Source organism: Phyllobates terribilis, unplaced genomic scaffold (assembly GCF_046119375.1).
Source record: "Phyllobates terribilis strain yellow unplaced genomic scaffold, ASM4611937v1 Scaffold_4__5_contigs__length_816908805, whole genome shotgun sequence".
NCBI classification, from domain to species: domain Eukaryota; kingdom Metazoa; phylum Chordata; class Amphibia; order Anura; family Dendrobatidae; genus Phyllobates; species Phyllobates terribilis.
This window is the reverse complement of record NW_027362764.1, coordinates 677,297,894-677,313,626: the sequence shown is the minus strand read 5'-3', so window position 1 is coordinate 677,313,626 and position 15,733 is coordinate 677,297,894. Positions and strand designations below refer to the sequence as shown.

The window sequence follows — 15,733 nt, the reverse complement described above, 5'->3', positions numbered from 1 at the left end:
TCCATAATTAACCATTTAACAGAGACCGCCTGGGAATGCCAGGTGCTGTAGGCTTTTGCTTTTTCCTTCCTTCCACCAGCAGGGGGCACTCTCTTCTATGCCATTTTTCCATTCCCTTTCACAAGTGCACACATTCATTCTCTTTTCTTTTTTTCATTTGCTTTCTCTCTTGCGCTATTTCATCTCTGCAAAATACCAGCATCCTTCTGATCACAGTGGGCCTCCAGCATTGTTGCTTATTTACTTTTAATACTAGGCTCCTTTTCACCAGGACCAGCGTCTCCCGGGTGGCTGGAGGCAACCACCGGTAACCCCAAGCAGAAGACCTTTGCAGGCAACACAACCCTCCCCCCTGAAGAGCAGCTCAAAGTCACTGGCAACCATCTCACCCTCTTCCTTCATTCACCCCTGGACGTCTCGCTCCGCCCCCAAGTTACGGGTCCAGCTTGCTCTTTCTGTCACATTACCGCGATGAAGGGTTTAGCCTGCAGGAAACCCTGCGCCGAGACATTTTTGAAGACACCTGATGCGGCGGGTGAATCACTGCTAAACAAACCACACCTGTAGGGACGGCACAGCCTTTGCATGGACCCTTCGGAGCCCGCCCCGTCACGGCCAGATTGCTCGCCATCAAGCGATCCTGAGAAAGGCTGGACGGGCGATGGATCGAGCAGCGTCTACTGGCCATACCACCTTGGATACGCCCGATCTCGTCTGATTTCAGAAGCAAATCAGGGCTGGCCTCGGACAGTACTTGAATGGGAGACCTCCTGGGAACACCGGGTGCTGTAGACCATTTTGATGACGTTTTGCCCTACTGCCCAGCTCGGCTAGCATGGAACGGCGCCTTGCCGGACACCGACCTTAAGTAACTTAGATGATGGAAGCCCCAAGGCCTCTGAGCCAGTTGGCAGCTAAGTACGCTACCCCGCCGCACTTCACACAGGCCTAACACCGAGCTCCTTACCACGGCTAGGAGTGCTTATTGACTCCGCAGCTCGCCGTGTGGAAATGATGGCGTTAAAAGCACCCGGGGCCGTGAAGGGGCCAGGCTTTCAGCAGGTGCCCAGGGAAGGTTTTGGATGCCGGCCGCCTAGTGAGGGCCAGTAGAAGTAACATGTTTCTCTGCAAAGAAGCTTGTGTAACCAAGCCAGACGGCTGCCAAAGAGCTAACCTCAGTGCAAGGAAGGCAAGGAAGGAATTGGGGAGGGGGGGTGATTCCTGCTAGGGCCCTGAAATCATAAAACAGGCAGGAGAGTCTTACGCATGGTGACGGAGAGGTTGTAGGGGCAGATAGGGGGTGTTGTCACGTGCGAGCATGTGTGCATGCTGGCTTGTGTGTGAGTGTGCGCTTCCTAGGTGTGGCGCTCTGCAGACAGTCAAAGGGATCGTTCCCTTTCATTAATAGTTAATCCCCGGCTGCAGGCGATTAGAAAGCAACTGACCGCGCTCTACTCACCCTACCCGGGTCTACCGGTGAGTATCGCCTCTGCTTCCGGCCTGTGGCATGGGCCCTGAAGCTGACGTTCCGTCGACAGCGCTGCAGCCGATCATTGAGCTCAGCGGCTCTGAGTGGGGCGTTGTGTCTACAAGACCTTTTAAGGAAGCCAGCAAAAAAATTGAAGAGAAGGGAAAGCACAAAAGGACCTGGTCTTGCTGAACACTGGAAAGGGCATCCGGCAGCCAGACTTCAAAGTGGAAATGAAGCAAGTGAGAGGTTTGTCTCTGCCTACGGCCACACCACCCTGAACAAGCCTGATCTTGGAAGCTAAGCAGGGTCAGGCCTGGTTAGTACTCGGATAGGAGACCACCTGGGAATACCAGGTGCTTTAGGCTTTTGCTTTTTCCTTCCTTCCATCAGCAGGGGGCACTCTCTTCTATGCCTTTTTTCCATTCCCTTTCACAAGTGCACACATTCATTCTCTTTTCTTTTTTTCATTTGCTTTCTCTCTTGCGCTATTTCATCTCTGCAAAATGCCAGCATCCTTCTGATCACCGTGGGCCTCCAGCATTGTTGCTTCTTTACTTTTAATACTAGGACCAGCGTCTCCCGCGTGGCTGGAGGCAACCAGCGGTAACCCCAAGCTGAAGACCTTTGCATGCAACACGACCCTCCCCCCTGAAGACCAGCTCAAAGTCACTGGCAACCATCTCACCCTCTTCCTTCATTCACCCCTGGACGTGTCACTCCGCCCCCAAGTTTCGGGTCCAGCTTGCTCTTTCTGTCACATTACCGCGATGAAGGGTTTAGCCTGCAGGAGACCCTGCGCCGAGACATTTTTGAAGACACCTGATGCGGCGGGTGAATCACTGCTAAACAAACCACACCTGTAGGGACGGCACAGCCTTTGCATGGACCCTTCGGAGCCCGCCCCGTCACGGCCAGATAGCTCGCCACCAAGCGATCCTGAGAAAGGTTGGCCGGGCGATGGATCGAGCAGCGTCTACTGGCCATACCACCTTGGATACGCCCGATCTCGTCTGATCTCGGAAGCTAAGCAGCGTTGGGCTTGGTTAGTACTTGGATGAGAGACCGCCTGGGAATTCCAGGTGCGGTAGGCTTTGGCTTTTTCCTTCTTTCCACCAGCAGGGGGCACTCTCTTCTACGCCTTTTTTCCATTCCCTTTCACAAGTGCACACATTCATTCGCTTTTCTTTTTTTCATTTGCTTTCTCTCTTGCGCTATTTCATTTCTGCAAAATACCAGCATCCTTCTGATCACTGTGGGCCTCCAGCATTTTTGCTTCTTTACTTTTAATACTAGGCTCCTTTTCACCAGGGCCAGGGTCTCCCGCGTGGCTGGAGGCAACCACCGGTAACCCCAAGCAGAAGACCATTGCAGGCAACACGACCCTCCCCCCTGAAAAGCAGCTCAAAGTCACTGGCAACCATCTCACCCTCTTCCTTCATTCACCCCTGGACGTCTCGCTCCGCCCCCAAGTTACGGGTCCAGCTTGCTCTTTCTGTCACATTACCGCGATGAAGGGTTTAGCCTGCAGGAGACCCTGCGCCGAGACATTTTTGAAGACACCTGATGCGGCGGGTGAATCACTGCTAAACAAACCACACCTGTAGGGACGGCACAGCCTTTGCATGGACCCTTCGGAGCCCGCCCCATCACGGCCAGATTGCTCGCCATCAAGCGATCCTGAGAAAGGCTGGCCGGGCGATAGATCGAGCAGTGTCTACTGGCCATACCACCTTGGATATTCCCGATCTCGTCTGATCTCGGAAGCAAAGCAGGGCTGGACTCGGACAGTACTTGGATGGGAGACTTCCTGGGAACACTGGGTGCTGTAGACCATTTTGATGACGTTTTGCTCGGCTAGCATGGAACGGCGCCTTGCCGGACACCGACCTTAAGTATCTTAGATGATGGAAGCCCCAAGGCCTCTGAGCCAATTGGCAGCTAAGGACGCTACCACGCAGGCCTGACACCGAGCTCCTTGTCATGGTTAGGAGTGTTTATTGACTCCCCAGCTCGCTGTGTGGAAATGATGGCGTTAAAAGCACCCAGGGCCGTGAAGGGGCCAGGCTTTCTGCAGGTGCCCGATAAGGTTTTGGATGCTGGCCGCCTAGCGAGGGCCAGCACAAGTATCATGTTTCTCTGCAAAGAAGCTTATGTAACCAAGCCAGACGGCTGACAAAGAGCTAACCTCAGTGCAAGGAAGGTGGGAAAGGAATTGGGGAGGGGGGGGGTGATTCCTGCTAGGGCTCTGAAATCATAAAACAGGTAGGAGAGTCTGACGCATGGTGACGGAGAGGTTGTAGGGGCAGATAGGGGGTGTTGTCACGTGCGAGCACGTGTGCATGCTGGTTTGTGTGTGAGAGTGCGCTTCCTAGGTGTGGCGCGCTGCAGACAGTCAAAGGGATTGTTCCCTTTCATTAAAAGTTAATCCCCGGCTGCAGGCTATTAGAAAGCAACTAACCGTGCTCTACTCACCCTACCCGGGTCTACCGGTGAGTCTCGCCTCTGCTCCCGGCCTGTGGCATTGGCCGTGAAGCCGACGTTCCGTCGACAGCGCTGCAGCCGGTCAGTGAGCTCAGCGGCTCTGAGTGGGGCGTTGTGTCTACAAGACCTTTTAAGGAAGCCAGCAAAAAAATTGAAGAGAATGGAAAGCACAAAAGGACCTGGTCTTGCTGAGCACTGGAAAGGGCAGCCGGCAACCAGACGTCAAAGTAGAAAAGCAGCAAGTGAGAGGCTTGTCTCTGCCTATGGCCACACCACCCTGAACACGCCCGATCTTGTCTGATCTCAGAAGCTAAGCAGGGTTGGGTCTGGTTAGTACTTGGATGGGAGACCACCTGGGAATACAAAATGCTCTAGGATTTTGCTTTTTCCTTCCTTCCACCAGCAGGGGGCACTCTCTTCTATGCCTTTTTTCCATTCCCTTTCACAAGTGCACACATTCATTCTCTTTTCTTTTTTTCATTTGCTTTCTCTCTTGCGCTATTTCATCTCTGCAAAATATAGCATCCTTCTGATCACCGTGGGCCTCCAGCATTGTTGCTTCTTTACTTTTAATACTAGGCTCCTTTTCACCAGGACCAGCGTCTCCCGCGTGGCTGGAGGCAACCACCGGAAACCCCAAGCAGAAAACCTTTGCAGGCAACACGACCCTCCCCCCTGAAGAGCAGCTCAAAGTCACTGGCAACCATCTCACCCTCTTCCTTCATTCACCCCTGGACGTCTCGCTCCGCCCCCAAGTTACGGGTCCAGCTTGCTCTTTCTGTCGCATTACCGCGATGAAGGGTTTAGCCTGTAGGAGACATTTTTGAAGACACCTGATGCGGCGGGTGAATCACTGCTAAACAAACCACACCTGTAGGGATGGCACAGCCTTTGCATGGACCCTTCGGAGCCCGCTCCGTCATGGCCAGATTGCTCGCCACCAAGCGATCCTGAGAAACGCTGGCCGGGCGATGGATCGAGAAGCGTCTACTGGCCATAACACCTTGGATACGCCCGATCTCGTCTGATCTCGGAAGCAAAGCACAGCTGGGCTCAGACAGTACTTGGATGGGAGACCTCCTGGCAACACCGGGTGCTGTAGACCATTTTGATGACATTTTGCCCTGCTGCCCAGCTCGTCTAGCATGGAACGGCGCATTGCCGGACACCGACCTTAAGTAACTTAGATGATGGAAGCCCCAAGGCCTCTGAGCCAGTTGGCAGCTAAGTACGCTACCCCGCCGCCTTCACGCAGGCCTGACACCGAGCTCTTTGCCACGGCTAGGAGTGCTTATTGACTCCGCAGCTCGCCGTGTGGAAATGATGGCGTTAAAAGCACCCGGGGCCATGAAGGGGCCAGGCTTACAGCAGGTGCCCAGGGAAGGTTTTGGATGCCGGCCGCCTAGCGAGGGCCAGCAGAAGTAACATGTTTCTCTGCAAGAAGCTTGTGTAACCAAGCCAGACGGCTATCAAAGAGCTAACCTCAGTGCAAGGAAGGCAAGGAAGGAATTGGGGAGGGGGGGGTGATTCCTGCTAGGGGCCTGAAATCATAAAACAGGCAGGAGAGTCTGACGCATGGTGACGGAGAGGTTGTAGGGGCAGATAGGGGGTGTTGTCACGTGCGAGCACGTGTACATGCTGGCTTGTGTGTGAGAGTGCGCTTCCTAGGTGTGGCGCGCTGCAGACAGTCAAAGGGATTGTTCCCTTTCATTAAACGTTAATCCCCGGCTGCAGGGTATTAGAGAGCAACTAACCGCGCTGTACTCACCCTACCCGGGTCTACCGGTGAGTCTCGCCTCTGCTCCCGGCCTGTGTCATTGGCCGCGAAGCTGACGTTCCGTCGACAGCGCTGCAGCCGATCAGTGAGCTCAGCGGCTCTGAGTGGGGCCTTCTGTCTACAAGACCTTTTAAGGAAGCCAGCAAAAAAATTGAAGAGAAGGGAAAGCACAAAAGGACCTGGTCTTGCTGAGCACTGGAAAGGGCAGCCGGCAGCCAGACTTCAAAGTAGAAAAGCAGCAAGTGAGAGGCTTGTCTCTGCCTACGGCCACACCACCCTGAACCCACCCAATCTCATCTGATCTTAGAAGCTAAGCAGGGTTGGGCCTGGTTAGTACTTGGATGGGAGACCACCTGGGAATACCAGGTGCTGTAGGCTTTTGCTTTTTCCTTCCTTCCACCAGCAGGGGGCACTCTCTTCTATGCCTTTTTAACATTCCCTTTCACAAGTGCACACATTCATTCTCTTTTATTTTTTTCATTTGCTTTCTCTCTTGCGCTATTTCATCTCTGCAAAATACCAGCATCCTTCTGATCACCGTGGGATTCCAGCATTGTTGCCTCTTTACTTTTAATACTAGGCTCCTTTTCACCAGGACCAGCTTCTCCCGCGTGGCTGGAGGCAACCACCGGTAACCCCAAGCAGAAGACCTTTGCAGGCAACACGACCCGCCCCCCTGAAGAGCAGCTCAAAGTCACTGGCAACCATCTCACCCTCTTTCTTCATTCACCCCTGGACGTCTCGCTCCGCCCCCAAGTTACGGGTCCAGCTTGCTCTTTCTGTCACATTACCGCGATGAAGTGTTTAGCCTGCAGGAGAACCTGCGCCGAGCCATTTTTGAAGACACCTGATGCGGCGGGTGAATCACTGCTAAACAAACCACACCTGTAGGGACGGCACAGACTTTGCATGGACCCTTCGGAGCCCGCCCCGTCACGGCCAGATTGCTCGCCACCAAGCGATCCTGAGAAACGCTGGCCGGGCGATGGATCGAGCAGCTTCTACTGGCCATACCACCTTGGATACGCCTGATCTCATCTGATCTCGGAAGCAAAGCAGGGCTGGGCTCGGGCAGTACTTGGATAGGAGACCTCCAGGGAACTCCGGGTTCTGTAGACCATTTTGATGACGTTTTTACCTACTGCCCAGCTCGGCTAGCATGGAACGGCGCCTTGCCGGACACCGACCTTAAGTAACTTAGATGATGGAAGCCCCAAGGCCTCTGAGCCAGTTGGCAGCTAAGTACGCTACCACGCAGGCCTGACACCGAGCTCCTTGCCACGGCTAGGAGTGCCTATTGACACCGCAGCTCGCCGTGTGGAAATGATGGCGTTAAAAGCACCCGGGGCCGTGAAGGGGCCAGGCTTACAGCAGGTGCCCAGGGAAGGTTTTGGATGCCGGCCGCCTAGCGAGGGCCAGCAGAAGTAACATGTTTCTCTGCAAAGAAGCTTGTGTAACCAAGCCAGACAGCTGACAAAGAGCTAACCTCAGTGCAAGGAAGGCAAGGAAGGAATTGGGGAGGGGGGGGGGTGATTCCTGCTAGGGCCCTGAAATCATAAAACAGGCAGGAGAGTCTGACGCATGGTGACAGAGAGGTTGTAGGGGCAGATAGGGGGTGTTGTCACGTGCGAGCACGTGTGCATGCTGGCTTGTGTGTGAGAGTGCGCTTCCTAGGTGTGGCGCGCTGCAGACAGTCAAAGGGATTGTTCCCTTTCATTAAAAGTTAATCCCCGGCTGCAGGCTATTAGAAAGCAACTAACCGCGCTCTACTCACCCTACCCGGGTCTACCGGTGAGTCTCGCCTCTGCTCCCGGCCTGTGTCATTGGCCGCGAAGCTGACGTTCCGTCGACAGCGCTGCAGCCGATCAGTGAGCTCAGCGGCTCTGAGTGGGGCCTTCTGTCTACAAGACCTTTTAAGGAAGCCAGCAAAAAAATTGAAGAGAAGGGAAAGCACAAAAGGACCTGGTCTTGCTGAGCACTGGAAAGGGCAGCCGGCAGCCAGACTTCAAAGTAGAAAAGCAGCAAGTGAGAGGCTTGTCTCTGCCTACGGCCACACCACCCTGAACCCGCCCAATCTCATCTGATCTTAGAAGCTAAGCAGGGTTGGGCCTGGTTAGTACTTGGATGGGAGACTACCTGGGAATACCAGGTGCTGTAGGCTTTTGCTTTTTCCTTCCTTCCACCAGCAGGGGGCACTCTCTTCTATGCCTTTTTAACATTCCCTTTAAAAAGTGCACACATTCATTCTCTTTTATTTTTTTCATTTGCTTTCTCTCTTGCGCTATTTCATCTCTGCAAAATACCAGCATCCTTCTGATCACCGTGGGACTCCAGCATTGTTGCCTCTTTACTTTTAATACTAGGCTCCTTTTCACCAGGACCAGCTTCTCCCGCGTGGCTGGAGGCAACCAACGGTAACCCCAAGCAGAAGACCTTTGCAGGCAACACGACCCGCCCCCCTGAAGAGCAGCTCAAAGTCACTGGCAACCATCTCACCCTCTTTCTTCATTCACCCCTGGACGTCTCGCTCCGCCCCCAAGTTACGGGTCCAGCTTGCTCTTTCTGTCACATTACCGCGATGAAGTGTTTAGCCTGCAGGAGAACCTGCGCCGAGCAATTTTTGAAGACACCTGATGCGGCGGGTGAATCACTGCTAAACAAACCACACCTGTAGGGACGGCACAGACTTTGCATGGACCCTTCGGAGCCCGCCCCGTCACGGCCAGATTGCTCGCCACCAAGCGATCCTGAGAAAGGCTGGCCGGGCGATGGATCGAGCAGCTTCTACTGGCCATACCACCTTGGATACGCCTGATCTCATCTGATCTCGGAAGCAAAGCAGGGCTGGGCTCGGGCAGTACTTGGATAGGAGACCTCCAGGGAACTCCGGGTGCTGTAGACCATTTTGATGATGTTTTTACCTACTGCCCAGCTCGGCTAGCATGGAACGGCGCCTTGCCGGACACCGACCTTAAGTAACTTAGATGATGGAAGCCCCAAGGCCTCTGAGCCAGTTGGCAGTTAAGTACGCTACCCCGCCACCCTTCACGCATGTCTGACACCGAGCTCCTTGCCACGGCTAGGAGTGCTTATTAACTCCGCAGCTCGCCGTGTGGAAATGATGGCGTTAAAAGCACTCGGTTCCGTGAAGGGGCCAGGCTTTCAGCAGGTGCCCAGGGAAGGTTTTGGATGCCGGCCGCCTAGCGAGGGCCAGCAGAAGTAACATGTTTCTCTGCAAAGAAGTTTGTGTAACCAAGCCAGACGACTGACAAAGAGCTAACCTCAGTGCAAGGAAGGTGCGGAAGGAATTGGGGAGGGGGGGGTATTTCCTGCTAGGGCCCTGAAATCATAAAACAGGCATGAGAGTCTGACGCATGGTGACAGAGAGGTTGTAGGGGCAGATAGGGGGTATTGTCACGTGCGAGCACGTGTGCATGCTGGCTTGTGTGTGAGAGTGCGCTTCCTAGGTGTGGCGCGCTGCAGACAGTCAAAGGGATTGTTCCCTTTCATTAAAAGTCAATCCCCGGCTGCAGGCTATTAGAAAGCAACTAACCGCGCTCTACTCACCCTACCCGGGTCTACCGGTGAGTCTCGCCTCTGCTCCCGGCCTGTGGCATTGGCCGTGAAGCCGACGTTCCGTCGACAGCGCTGCAGCCGGTCAGTGAGCTCAGCGCCTCTGAGTGGGGCGTTGTGTCTACAAGACCTTTTAAGGAAGCCAGCAAAAAAATTGAAGAGAATGGAAAGCACAAAAGGACCTGGGATTGCTGAGCACTGGAAAGGGCATCCGGCAGCCAGACGTCAAAGTAGAAAAGCAGCAAGTGAGAGGCTTGTCTCTGCCTACGGCCACACCACCCTGAACACGCCCAATCTTGTCTGATCTCAGAAGCTAAGCAGGGTTGGGCCTGGTTAGTACTTGGATGGGAGACCACCTGGGAATACAAAGTGCTGTAGGCTTTTGCTTTTTCCTTCCTTCCACCAGCAGGGGGCACTCTCTTCTATGCCTTTTTTCCATTCCCTTTCACAAGTGCACACATTCATTCTCTTTTCTTTTTTTCATTTGCTTTCTCTCTTGCGCTATTTCATCTCTGCAAAATATAGCATCCTTCTGATCACCGTGGGCCTCCAGCATTGTTGCTTCTTTACTTTTAATACTAGGCTCCTTTTCACCAGGACCAGCGTCTCCCGCGTGGCTGGAGGCAACCACCGGTAACCCCAAGCAGAAGACCTTTGCAGGCAACACGACCCTCCCGCCTGAAGAGCAGCTCAAAGTCACTGGCAACCATCTCACCCTCTTCCTTCATTCACCCCTGGACGTCTCTCTCCGCCCCCAAGTTACGGGTCCAGCTTGCTCTTTCTGTCGCATTACCGCGATTAAGGGTTTAGCCTGTAGGAGACACAGCACCAAGACATTTTTGAAGACACCTGATGCGGCGGGTGAATCACTGCTAAACAAACCACACCTGTAGGGATGGCACAGCCTTTGCATGGACCCTTCGGAGCCCGCTCCGTCACGGCCAGATTGCTCGCCACCAAGCGATCCTGAGAAAGGCTGGCCAGGCGATGGATCGAGAAGCGTCTACTGGCCATACCACCTTGGATACGCCCGTTTTCGTCTAATCTCGGAAGCAAAGCACAGCTGGGCTCAGACAGTACTTGGATGGGAGACCTCCTGGCAACACCCGGTGCTGTAGACCATTTTGATGACGTTTTGCCCTACTGCCCAGCTCGTCTAGCATGGAACGGCGCATTGCCGGACACCCACCTTAAGTAACTTAGATGATGGAAGCCCCAAGGCCTCTGAGCCAGTTGGCAGCTAAGTACGCTACCCCGCCGCCTTCACGCAGGCCTGACACCGAGCTCTTTGCCACGGCTAGGAGTGCTTATTGACTCCGCAGCTCGCCGTGTGGAAATGATGGCGTTAAAAGCACCCGGGGCCGTGAAGGGGCCAGGCTTACAGCAGGTGCCCAGGGAAGGTTTTGGATGCCGGCCGCCTAGCGAGGGCCAGCAGAAGTAACATGTTTCTCTGCAAAGAAGCTTGTGTAACCAAGCCAGACGGCTAACAAAGAGCTAACCTCAGTGCAAGGAAGGCAAGGAAGGAATTGGGGAGGGGGGGGGTGATTCCTGCTAGGGGCCTGAAATCATAAAACAGGCAGGAGAGTCTGACGCATGGTGACGGAGAGGTTGTAGGAGCAGATAGGGGGTGTTGTCACGTGCGAGCACGTGTACATGCTGGCTTGTGTGTGAGAGTGCGCTTCCTAGGTGTGGCGCGCTGCAGACAGTCAAAGGGATTGTTCCCTTTCATTAAAAGTTAATCCCCGGCTGCAGGGTATTAGAGAGCAACTAACCACGCTGTTCTCACCCTACCCGGGTCTACCGGTGAGTCTCGCCTCTGCTCCCGGCCTGTGTCATTGGCCGCGAAGCTGACGTTCCGTCGACAGCGCTGCCGCCGATCAGTGAGCTCAGCGGCTCTGAGTATGGCCTTCTGTCTACAAAACCTTTTAAGAAGCCAGCAAAAAAATTGAAGAGAAGGGAAAGCACAAAAGGACCTGGTCTTGCTGAGCACTGGAAAGGGCAGCCGGCAGCCAGACTTCAAAGTAGAAAAGCAGCAAGTGAGAGGCTTGTCTCTGCCTACGGCCACACCACCCTGAACCCGCCCGATCTCATCTGATCTCAGAATTTAAGCAGGGTTGGGCCTGGTTAGTACTTGGATGGGAGACCACCTGGGAATACCAGGTGCTGTAGGCTTTTGCTTTTTCCTTCCTTCCACCAGCAGGGGGCACTCTCTTCTATGCCTTCTTTCCATTCCCTTTCACAAGTGCACACATTCATTCTCTTTTATTTTTTTCATTTGCTTTCTCTCTTGCGCTATTTCATCTCTGCAAAATACCAGCATCCTTCTGATCACCGTGGGCCTCCAGCATTGTTGCCTCTTTACTTTTAATACTAGGCTCCTTTTCACCAGGATCAGCTTCTCCCGCGTGGCTGGAGGCAACCACCGGTAACCCCAAGCAGAAGACCTTTGCAGGCAACACAACCCTCCCCCCTGAAGAGCAGCTCAAAGTCACTGGCAACCATCTCACCCTCTTTCTTCATTCACCCCTGGATGTCTCGCTCCGCCCCCAAGTTACGGGTCCAGCTTGCTCTTTCTGTCACATTACCACGATGAAGTGTTTAGACTGCAGGAGACCCTGCGCCGAGCCATTTTTGAAGACACCTGATGTGGCGGGTGAATCACTGCTAAACAAACCACACCTGTAGGGACGGCACAGACTTTGCATGGACCCTTCGGAGCCCGCCCCGTCACGGCCAGATTGCTCGCTTTTATGCACACGCCCGGACTGACTGGCGTGTGCGGGAGTAGTGGTTCCACTGGACCATGAACCGGAGGGGCGTGACTAAGTATCTGGCCGATCCGACCAAGGTGGCACGACGGCATACGACGCCAGTGCACCAAGGAGAAACCGGGCAGAGGGACCAGGTGCTACTCCAGGTCAAACTCCGGACACGGGGGTTGACCCACACAGGGATTACTGGAACAGGCAGGTTAGGCTGGCACAGACTGGTGAATATAAGCGAACATGGCAGGTATGCAGACGGGTGGATACAGGCGAGTATGCAGGCGGGGAGGTACTGGCCGAAAGGACGGGCTGGAGCACAGAGAGGACAAGACCCAGTACAGACTGGGTCACAGAAACAGAACCGCAGATGCGGTAGCCAAACACAGCAGAGAGGGAATGCCCGAAGCGGTGGGCAAGAGCAGAGCAGGACGGGACTGCCGGAGCAGCGAGCGCAAGCAGAGCAGGACAGGACTGCCGGAGCAGCGAGCAGATGCAGAGCAGGACGGGACTGCCGGAGCAGCGAGCAGAAGCAGGGCAGGACAGGACTGCCGGAGCAGCGAGCAGATGCAGAGCAGAAACCACAGGAGCGGCAAGCAAGGCAAGAGCAGAGTGGAAACCGCAAGAGCGGCAAGCTAAGCAGCAGCAGAGCGGAAACCGCAGAGCGGTAAACAAGGCAGGAGCAGAGCGGAAACCGCAGAGCGGTAAACAAGGCAGGACCAGAGAGGAAACCGCAGAGCGGTAAACAAGGCAGGAGCAGAGCGGAAACCACAGAGCGGCTAAGTAGGCAGGAGCAGAGCGGAAACCGCAGAGCGGCAAACAAGGCAGGAGCAGAGCAGAAACCGCAGAGCAGCAAACAAGGCAGGAGCAGAGCAGAAACCGCAGGAGCGGCAAGCAAGGCAAGAGCAGGGCAGAAACTGCAAGAGAGGCAAGCTAAGCAGGAGCAGAGCGGAAACCGCAGAGCGGTAAACAAGGCAGGAGCAGAGCGGAAACCGCAGAGTGGTAAACAAGGCAGGAGCAGAGCGGAAACCGCAGAGCGGTAAACAAGGCAGGAGCAGAGCAGAAACCGCAGAGCGGTAAACAAGGCAGGAGCAGAGCGGAAACCGCAGAGCGGCAAACAAAGCAGAGCAGGGGGGACAGGACTCTGTTCACACGGAACAGACAGGAAGAGAAAGGCAGAGCCAGATACCCACAGGGTACTTGCAGTGAAGTAGCGAGTGGACCACAAACTCACAAACGGGAGTACAGAGACAACAATCAGGAGTTAGGTACGAGTTCAGACTCTGCAGAAAAAGGAAGGGAACGGACATAGAGGCAAAACAGGTAAAGGATAGGAGAGAGTTCAGACTGGAACTGAGTGTACGGAGGAGACCGACACTGCAGTGGGATACAGGAGCGGGTCTGGGAATACGGCCCCCAGAGAGGCGGGACGAACAGGCAAGAAGCGTGTTCAGACAGGACAGACAAGATACAGGAGCGGGTCTAGGTAATCGGCCCCTAGAAGGCGGGAGGAACAGGCTAGGAGCGTGTTCAGACAGGACTGGAAATACAGCCTCCAGGAGAGGCAGCAGGCAAGAGTACACAGACAGGACTCAGTTCAGACACGGGAACTGATACCGCAAGGCAGCAGACATAGACAGGACTCAGTTCAGACACGGGAACTGATACCGCAAGGCAGGAGACAAAGACAGGACTCAGTTCAGACACGGGAACTGATACCGCAAGGCAGGAGACATAGACAGGACTCAGTTCAGACACGGGAAGTGATACCGCAAGGCAGGAGACAAAGAACGGGACCTGGCACCTTCAGAGTGCAAGCACACACTGAATGAAACACTATGCTCAGGCAGGGATAGATAGGAGCAGCTGAGCTATATACCAGGTGACAGACAGCAATAGGCTGAGGACGCACAAGGGGTGTGACCCACAGCAGGTACAAAAAGCAGGAAGTGATCGGGCGCCGCCCTTAAGCAGCAGAAACAGACACAAACAGACAGCATGGAGGGAAGCCAGAGAGACATTCTGGACAGGAGATCAAGTGCGCGCTCTTGCACAGTGGGAGATGGACCACTATGCAAGGACGCTGCCAGGTATGTTACAGTACCCCCCCCTTACGCCCCCTCTTCTTCAGGCCTGCCAGAATCTCCCGCACGGAATTTGAGGGCCAATTCTTCCCTTCGAAGAGATCACTTCCACTGTCCACCGGAAAAACTGGTCTCCTCTGGGTAGCTAGGATGCTACCTCCCATCCAGCCACCCTTAGCAACAGACAAAATGGGTGGAGTACCAGGAACAGCACACAAGGAAGTCTCACTCCACATACTTTCAGGTGGCATCCCAGAGGGTACAGGAGACAACTGGAAGTCCTCCACCGGGTTGGAGGGGGACAGAGACTTGGGGGTAATCTCTGCTTCGAGGTACATCTTGTCAAGCTCACAGGAAGAAATAGACGGGTTATCAGATACAGGATGAGGAAAAGTCACTGCCTCTTTGTTATCTGGTGGTACCCCGGAGGATTCAGGAAACAACTGGAGGTCCTCCGCCGGGTCAGAAGAGTGCAGAGGCTCAGAGAAAACATCTGCTTCAGAGTACACAAGGTCGGACTCACTGGACGAAGCAGGCGAGGTATCGGGTACCGAGTATAGGAAAGTCTCTGTCCATTCACCACCAGGTGGCACCCCGAAGGGTTCTGGAGACAACTGGCGGTCCTCCGCCTGGTCAGAGGGGTGTAGAGACTCACGGTTAACCTCTGCTTCAGAGTACACTAGGTCGGACTCACTGGACGAAGCAAGCGAGGTATCAGATCCAGGATATAGGAAAGTCTCTGTCCATTCACCACCAGGTGGCACCCCGAGTGGTTCTGGAGACAACTGGAGGTCCTCTGCCTGGTCAGAGGGGTGTAGAGACTCATGGTTAACCTCTGCTTCGGAGTACACTAGGTTGGACTCACTGGACGAAGCGAGCGAGGTATCAGGTACAGAGTATAGGAGAGTCTCTGTCCTTTCGCTACCAGGTAGCACCCCGAAGGGTTCAGGAGACAACTGGAGGTCCTCCGCCTGGTCGGAGGGGTGTAGAGACTCGGGGGTAACTACCACTTTGGGGTACCCATTGTCAGGCTCACAGGACGAAGCGGACAAAGTATCGAGTACCGGGTGTAGAGAAGTCTCTCTCCATTTGTTATCGAGTGGTATCCCGGAGGATTCAGGAGGCAACAGGGGGTCCTCCACCAGGTAGTAGAGGTGCACAGACTCTGAGGTAACCACAGCTTTGGAGCATCCTTGGACATGCACACCGGTTAAAGTGGGTGAAGCATCTGATGCCGGGTGCAGGAAGTTCTCCTGTGTGGAGTCTGGATGGGCAGAAGTCTCTTCGGTCAGGAGAACTGGTGCACTACCCACGCACATTACCCGTTGGGGCTTCTCCGGGATACAGGGAGATGAAGCTTCAGTAGGGACTTCAAGGTTGGGGTCAGGCGGTCTCAGGGAGGACAGACCCTGGCGTGACGGCTTGCCTCTACGACTAGCACGTCTGGACTGCCTCTTGAGGTTGGGAGAAGTATTCCGGAAAGCGTAGTCACCCTGTGAGGATTCTGGGTGGGCAGTAGTCTCATTGGGCTGGAGGACTATTGCGCTACCCACACACATTACCCATCGGGGCTGCTCCGGGATAT

The 15,733-nt window shown here is 54.6% G+C and overlaps 3 non-coding genes and 9 pseudogenes across 3 annotated transcripts; all 12 read left to right on the top strand.

The window, feature by feature from the left end:
• Positions 1 to 675: 675 nt before the first annotated feature.
• LOC141269558 (5S ribosomal RNA) lies at positions 676 to 795 on the top strand (annotated as a pseudogene).
• Positions 796 to 2,442: 1,647 nt separating this feature from the next.
• Positions 2,443 to 2,562, top strand: LOC141267830 (5S ribosomal RNA; annotated as a pseudogene).
• A 621-nt stretch (positions 2,563 to 3,183) lies between these two features.
• Positions 3,184 to 3,303, top strand: LOC141268399 (5S ribosomal RNA; annotated as a pseudogene).
• A 908-nt stretch (positions 3,304 to 4,211) lies between these two features.
• LOC141269149 (5S ribosomal RNA) lies at positions 4,212 to 4,330 on the top strand (annotated as a pseudogene).
• Positions 4,331 to 4,937: 607 nt separating this feature from the next.
• Positions 4,938 to 5,057, top strand: LOC141270094 (5S ribosomal RNA; annotated as a pseudogene).
• A 931-nt stretch (positions 5,058 to 5,988) lies between these two features.
• On the top strand, positions 5,989 to 6,107 carry LOC141268766 (5S ribosomal RNA). The gene has a single exon (XR_012321439.1). It is a non-coding gene; the product is annotated as a 5S ribosomal RNA (ribosomal RNA).
• Positions 6,108 to 6,728: 621 nt separating this feature from the next.
• Positions 6,729 to 6,848, top strand: LOC141268992 (5S ribosomal RNA; annotated as a pseudogene).
• A 923-nt stretch (positions 6,849 to 7,771) lies between these two features.
• LOC141266336 (5S ribosomal RNA) lies at positions 7,772 to 7,890 on the top strand. The gene has a single exon (XR_012320376.1). It is a non-coding gene; the product is annotated as a 5S ribosomal RNA (ribosomal RNA).
• Positions 7,891 to 8,511: 621 nt separating this feature from the next.
• On the top strand, positions 8,512 to 8,631 carry LOC141268154 (5S ribosomal RNA; annotated as a pseudogene).
• Positions 8,632 to 9,564: 933 nt separating this feature from the next.
• Positions 9,565 to 9,683, top strand: LOC141268176 (5S ribosomal RNA; annotated as a pseudogene).
• A 620-nt stretch (positions 9,684 to 10,303) lies between these two features.
• Positions 10,304 to 10,423, top strand: LOC141270233 (5S ribosomal RNA; annotated as a pseudogene).
• A 932-nt stretch (positions 10,424 to 11,355) lies between these two features.
• Positions 11,356 to 11,474, top strand: LOC141270451 (5S ribosomal RNA). Its single transcript, XR_012321687.1, has one exon. It is a non-coding gene; the product is annotated as a 5S ribosomal RNA (ribosomal RNA).
• The last annotated feature ends 4,259 nt before the right edge of the window (positions 11,475 to 15,733 follow it).